Here is an 8,120-nt window from a genome sequence, read left to right as displayed (position 1 = left end):
TAGCACCTTTGTTGATTAAACGTTGAAAGCATGCATCTCTATTTTGGTCCCTATATGCTTCCATATGTTGCTGAAAATGTGGGTCTAGTTGCATAGCCAGGAAATCATAAGCATTATAGTCAAAGTTTGAGCTACCACCCCCATATTGTGAACCATGATGATCTTGTTGTGAAGGTTGTCTTGAAACTCTAGGAGGTGTTGGTCTCCTATAATATCATGTGTTGAAGCTCTCCTTCCTCTAGGGCTAGGAGATTGTAAAGGTGTTCTTGAGTGTCTTCCATTTCATGGAGTCTTAGGAGGGGTGGATGGAGGAGAGTTGTGTCCACCATCAATGTGCCCGTTTTTGAATTGATTATCAAGTTGCAAAGCCATGAGGTGGTCTTGTGCTCCTTGATGGGATTTTCTTTCCATCTCAATAATAACTTCCCTTTCTTCCTCTAGGTGTCTAAGTTGTTCTTCCTTATTAGTTTGTTCTTCTAGAAGGGATTTTCTCTCATGCTCAAGTAATTTGAGTTTGCCACTCACATAACCTAAAGGTGTCATGGGCAGTATACACATTCTTGACTATCTAAACTAGTTACCAGTAAATGTTGCATTCACACAAGCATTAGAAGGCTCACTAATTTGATCATCATATTGGGACTTCTCTTCTTCATAGGCATAATATTTACCTTTCTCAGCCCTTTGGTGTGCATCCAAATATCTATCCTCAATATGGGGTGAGGTTGGTCTATTTTCATGAGTGGGACCACCACTCAAAAGGTCAAGATAGTATTCATCACTTCAATTCTTCTTTTGTGGAGCCATGTAAAATCCATATCAATATTCGAGTGAGGTGATTCTAAGGGTGTACTCAACTCAATAAGGTCACTACTAGGGTCAAACTAAACTTTTGGAATATTCTCAGGTGATTGAAAAAAATATGTTCTTTTCTCTTACGTCTTTGATGAGTTTGAACTAAAATAAACTATTTAAAGATGACTTGAGGTTGCTTTCCTTGATCTGCTTGATATCTTGTTGTAACCATCATGAAAGAAAAGGTACTAGGTGATAGGATAACCCTAAGAAACATTGGTACCAAACTAAGATAATAAAAGCACTCACTTGTCCAAAAGAGATGTGATAAGATAGAATTTTGCAATAGGCATAAACCAACACCTCCATAGAGGTGCCCATAACTTTGGATGAATGCCCTAGCACATATGTATGAGGAGAATGATTTAGCCAAATTATAAATAACTAAAATTGAATTTTCATGAAAGTGGATAGACAAGAAATTACTAAGAGCCTCCAAGCATAATATCAAAGAATCCAAAGGTATATATTTCTCAACAAGGATAGTCTCTAACTCACTGACTCCAAACAAGGCCAATTGTGAAATCAAAGATCACTAATTTAAGGGTTTGAAGCACAACAACCCAAGGTGCAAACAATTTTCTAAAAATGAGGTAAGTAGCCTAATCTGAATCGGATCAACCTAGAGAGACTAGAAATAATAGGATAACAAAGCATTTTGATCATAAAGTCTCTACTGAAGAACTCAAATTTAATTTATTTTAAATATCCAATTAGGTGTGATAAATTGTGAATCATAAACTAGGCATGCAAGACAACAATCAAGGATTTTAAGAAAACATCTTTAAACAATGAGCAAGCAGCAAAGAAACATTGCACATAAACAAGAATAGTGTCATAGTATCAGTGTAATCCCTAGAACCTCTAGTTTATATGTTCTTAAAATGATTTCCAATAACACACATAGTCTTAGAAAAAAAAATTTGGCAGCACTATGGTTCTTAGTAATGTTCAACTATGTAGCTTTTGTAATCTAGAGTGGGCAAAATCCAATCTTGGTGCACCAAGGTTTTGACATATTCTGATAATTTAACAATCAAAAATATTGAGGAGATCTGACAACCCAATAAAAGACTACACCTTTGAGGATTTTCCCCATAAGGACATTTATATAGCGGTTGCTACTACCACGTCAAAAATGGTTATTACTACTTGATGTTTCATCCATGTGATTGATCCAATAAAGGGAATGCCCACTATGGTTAACCCTTTCTAATCAAGAAAGACTCACAAATTTGTACAACATGGGGACTTGGTTTGGATTCAAGGGTTCTAAGTTTTCGATGTGCCCAAAAAGGAATAGAGCATACTCCTCTAGCCTCTTCACCTTATCCAAACATAGAAAACAAGATTCTTTGACACACTAAGTTGAAATCACCTCACCAAATCATTTGGAAAAGCCAACAACAAACACCACCAATCTCAAAAGAAAAATTACTAATGGATGTTGATGAAAAATCCAAGTAGAATAGTGAGATAATAACAACTATCCTTCCCTACCTACAAGGGGATCTATTGTTCAAAAGAGCTTCTCATGTAAGGTAAGAGAATGAAGCACATTCCCTTAAGAACTCCACAAATAGTGTTCATAGGGTCTATTTACTACATGAAACACATATGCATGAAAGTAAATGTAGATCCAATTTTAGGGCACCAAATGAAGTGTGAATCTATGAAAGCATGTAAAAGAACTCAAGCCAAACACATGAGAGGGTTCCATTTACTTCCAAATACAAATGTTATAGAGATCCAAACAAAATACTTGGTAATCCTTGCAATGTATCTTTTCTCTATTGTACCTTTCATTTATGCTTGAATGCTCGCTCGCAATGAACAAAGCAACAAGCAAAACAAGCAAACACAAGATATGCAATATATATCCAACTTATGAAAAACTAGGGTTAGATCTAAAAATCTAATTTTTAAGAATGATAATAACTAGACAATAACCCAAATGAAAGCTCACATCATGTATTGATCCAAATGAAAATTAAATACAAGCTATTCATTAAATGCTCTTTTTTGAATATTGACTTTTGACCTAGTCAACAAGATTGGACCTATATTATATGAATTTGGATCCAAAATTATAAATACAGAAAAGAGAACCCTATCAAAAATAAGAGAGATTTTCAAAAATGTCAAAATTTTGAAAAGATCTTTTCATTTGTGCCCTAGAGAGATATTTTGTCAAAATAGACCATTTTTCACAAATCAAATTATTGAGCCCTAATATGATCTCTGAAATCAAAATACAAAGAACTAACTCTATTTAAAATTTAGACAGATTTCCAAAAATGTAAACTTTTCCAAAAAAATGGCTAATTTCTTCCCTAAACTGATTTTTCATGAAAAATCAATAAAATATTATAAAATATCAAAAATATCTTGGAAATGTCTAAAAATTGGACTAAAGCTTGTTTGATATATCTCCACCTTGCAAAACAATATTTAGATCAAAATACTTAGCAGTTTGGGAGATATGATCAAATCTTTTAGATTTAGGATTTTTTGTCTCCAAACAAATCTGCACAAAGGAATTAACTCCAAAAATATCTAGAACTAGCAAGTAAAGGTGGGTTACCCCATGGTGGTCACCAAAAATGTATGCCTAAAATATGAGCACACTTCTATGAGTAATTATATCCAAGATTGCTCAAGAATGAGATCTTGAATGGCAGCTCATAGCTCTCTATTCATGGAGTGTAAGGGTTTGTGATGGAGGCCCTCAGTTTTACCTAGTTTGTACCCATGCAAGTACACTATAAAATCAAATATTTAAGGATCAAAATTATGCATGAAAATGAAGATGCAAGTTAATCTAAATGATGAAAATGCAAAGTAATGCAAGAAAGGGAATCTAATCTATGAAAGGAAATAACAATGCAATATTAATCTATGAAAACAAATATGGATCTAAGCTAATATGAACATGCAAGGATGGATTATGATGATGGAAGCCATGGATGCATGAGAGAAGAAGACAAGAAGATAGAAGTTCTCCACAAAAAGCTTTAATGCTCAAACTCCTCCAAAAATTGCTCTCCAAACCTACACCCATAAAAATAGCATAATTTTAGATGTAGCATAACAATAACATAATCATGGATGTCCAAAATGAGGAGAGGGCTCTCCCTTATAAAGAAGAATGTGATGGTGGGAGGCTTCTCACAACCAATATGGAAAAATAGAGTTTGATCCATGTGAGACAAAATTCCACCAATGAGAAAAGAGGAGTACAATTAAATAAAAGAAGGAAAAATGAATTTACTTAATTTTTATTTATTTCATTTCCTTTTTCACATGGGATTTTATTTAATTAAAAGGGAGCAAGTTCTTTTAATTAATTAGGAAATATTTAATTAAATTAAAAGAGGAATCTTTTCTTAATTGAAAGGGGATTTTATTTAATTAAAAGGGAGCAGGTTCTTTTAATTAAATAGGAAATATTTAATTAAATTTAAAGAGGGGTTTTTCTCTTAATTAGTTAAATGTGGAGTAATTATTTAATTAGAAAAGACGTTTTCTTTTAATTAAATAAGAATTAGGATAAAATGATCAAACCTTAGGAAATATTAAAATAATTAAATTAATTACAATTTGATCAAAGAAATTGACTTGAATTGATTTAATAAAATATTTCAAACCATTGATTTAGGAAATTTGATAAATTTAATAATGGGGCCCCATAGTCTAAGTAACCATTTTAGGATGCATACAGTTATCTTCTATGATAACACCAGTGCAATCATCATATCCAAGAATATAGTGATGCATACCAAGACCAAACACTTTGCAATAATATATAATTTCCTAAGATAATTGATGCAAGATAAGGAGGTGAGATTGGAATATGTGAATACAAAAGAATAGATTGTAGACATATTCACCAAGCCACTAACTAAGGATGCATTTTTGTATCTAAGAGGTAAGCTAGCTGGGGTCATTCCCCTATCTAAAGCCTACTAAATAATTTTTAGTGATGCATCACACAAGCACTTTTAAGATCAGACAAGTTGATGTAGTATTGAAAGAGTAGATTGCATATGAATCAGTACATTAGGTGCATGGAAAATACATTGATTTTTTTATTTGGCATGAGATGTCAAGAGAGGGAAAGTTTTTCATATAAGATAAATTTGTATATCAATAAAGAGGGAGAGTTTTTCATATCAAATCAAATAGAAGAGTTTGCTATCAGAGGGAGAAATTGTAGTCATTTCAATCAGAGAAATCAGATAGATTGATGTCGGAGGGAGTTCACACTGATAGAAGGAGTTCTTATGGATGAGAATCAGAATGAAACTAAGGACATAATCCTTCTATTTTTTCTCTAAAAATTTCTTTTTATCATAACATGTTGTGTTGCCATCAATGCCAAAGAGGGAGATTGTTGTTTAATTATATGTTGTCTCTGATGTTACACAAATTTCAATTCTTTTTTAAGAAATCAGTGTCAACTAAGCTCACTCGGGCATTGAAGGAAGTTTCCTGTGTATGCCAAGCATTCTAAAAAAGACAACACAGAACCAGTGTTAACCAATTTCACTCAGTTACCAAAGGAAATTGGCTTAGAACTAGTGCTAATTGAGCTCACTTAGTTACCAAAGGAAGTTTGAAGGAAATTCTTTTCTGAGTTAGTGTTGGCCAAGTTGGGTTAGCTAATGAAGGATTTTCCTATATCAGCATATTGGATCTCACAACTTTGTTGGTTAAAGTTCTAGCTAACTCAAGAGATGAATACTATTTGTTTGAAAGTGTATTCAAATTGACTTGACAAGGTAAATCGTATAAATATAAGGTTGAGTTGAGGGTTGAATTTTAAGAAGCACGTGACTGAAAAAGATAAATTAAGGAAGTGAACTAGAAGGATATCAGAATATCCAAGTTAACTAAGTTACAACAATATTTTAGTTTCAAAAGAGTTTTTGTTTTGTATTGTATTGGCATCTTAAGGGATCTTGGAATTTTTTTCGTGGTAACTGATTCACCCCTCCCCTCTCATTTACTCCTCTTATATTTCCAATAATAAGTTCTTTAATGATTGAACAATTCAATAATGACTGAATGCCAAAATTTAGTAATGGCTGAGTAACAACATTTTGAATGCATATGAGGAATTGAGATTTTTGGCTAAGTCAATTAAATTCTTGGGACATGGAAACCATGTTGAAGATTAGATTGAGAAGTTGGATTATTTGATTCAAGGTGAGGATTAGGTATGATATCTAATGATTGAATTCAATGGATGTGAACTTTTTAGAAAAGAAGGAAGATGGACAAATACAATGAACTCAATGAATTGTGATGATGATAGGTTGTGATTCCATAATTGCAATGGATCATGGTAATTTGGTATCAAATGTAGTAGTGTGGGTCAAAAGGGATCATAGGTTTCCCTATGACTACTCTTGATCGATTAGTCACATTATATATATCGTTGGGTACCTAGGACCCCTAAGAATGTATATTGTCATGCAATTGGTTGAAAGAGGTCATAAGATATCCTGTGACCCCTTTTGACACATTCGAAAAAATGAGATATGTCCCTATATAATTATTATAATATATACTATATAATTACTATGATATAGTATATATAATATAATATATATTATTAATATTACATAGTATATAATAATTGTATATAGTATAGAAAATATAGAAAATATATTAAATTTATATTATATAATTACTATGTATGCTAAAATATATACTATATACAATAATATATAATATATAATATTATACATCATATATCCTATATAATATAATAATACTATCCTATACAATATATGTTATAAACTTATAATATTAAATAAATGCAACAATATGTAATTTAAAAGAGAATCAAAAGACATTTGTTTATTTGTCTCATTTTATAACAACCGAAAATTCATAAAGTTGACCAATACAATTTTAATCACATCTATCAAGGAGGAGAGAATCTCAACCTCTCACTAAGTTTGAATCCAAACCCTCTAATTTTCATGAGATTCCTCAAGTATGGGAAACAAAGGATTGAGTACGCAATATATCAGATACTTGATATAATGAGTATTCAATATAATAGTTGGGTATGTGTAGGATTATGGTCAACCAAACTATGGCCTTAAGTGGCAGTGGAAAACTAACAAATCAGGGTTATGTCAACTTGACACATAATTTTAAAGAAGTTCTAGACTTTATATCAAATATTTTTAGGAAAAGAATATGTAGAAAATTGAATTTAGTTTCTAAACTAGTAGGCCTTATTTGGAGAAAAAAATAAAAGATTGGTCAAAAATTTGGATTTTAATCTAGTACTACAAAAATTTCAGGGTGAAAATAAAAAGTAGGTGTATGTCTGACCACATTAATCAAAATCAAATGATAATATTTTTAAATATAATTATAGATATAAAAAGTAGACTCGTGCCTAAATGTGACACATTTTTTGGGTATTTTTATTCCAAATAACTAATTAATTATGAATTTTTTACCATAATGTTTTTAGAATTTAAAAACTCCCATGTTTGACCACCTTAAATAATTCAAAAAAATTCAAAATTAGATTTTTCTTTTTTCTTCTTCCTTAAAGTAGTCAAAGCATAGAATGTGATGCATCTTTTGGATTTCAAAAATCTTGTACGATTTTAAAGTTATAGCTATTTTTTAATTAATATGTCAATCAACACTTTGTAGCTAACTCCATTAGAAAATAAGTAATAATTACTTACTAAACTCATAATTTGATAGACATTATATCAATGGAAAGATGAGAACATTATCAAGAAACCCTTTTCATTTCATCAAATTTGGATGAAGAAAAAGTTGTTAGCTACATCATCAAAGTTAGAAACACACAACAAGAGGCCAAAAAAATGTTTCTGGGACTTTTTGATGTTGACCATGGTGGGTTGGCATCCAGTAAAAAACCAAGCCTAATAGAGTACCCGATATTATTAGGTACCCGTTCCCAAATCAGATACCCTTTTTTTTTTTTTTCTCAATTTCTATTATAATAGTATGACCCTCTTTTAGGATCCTTAATATAATTTTTTAAAGGTTTTAGGACCCTTAACCATACATATAATGGTTTTAAAGGTCAAAAGGGTCATAGGGTACCCTTTGACACTCTTTGAGCCATTCAATCATAATATGTGTGCTTATGGATCCTAGGACCCTTAACCACATAAATGATGTGATCTAATGGCTCAAAATGGTTGTTGGAATATCTTATGACCCATTTTGACCCATTCAATGATATTAAGTGCACTTAGGAG

This window comes from Cupressus sempervirens, chromosome 3 (assembly GCF_028749045.1).
Source record: "Cupressus sempervirens isolate cs-2001-9-10 chromosome 3, ASM2874904v1, whole genome shotgun sequence".
Classification (NCBI taxonomy): Eukaryota; Viridiplantae; Streptophyta; class Pinopsida; order Cupressales; family Cupressaceae; genus Cupressus; species Cupressus sempervirens.
The sequence above is the reverse complement of the archived record's forward strand: the minus strand, read 5'-3'. Positions refer to the sequence as shown.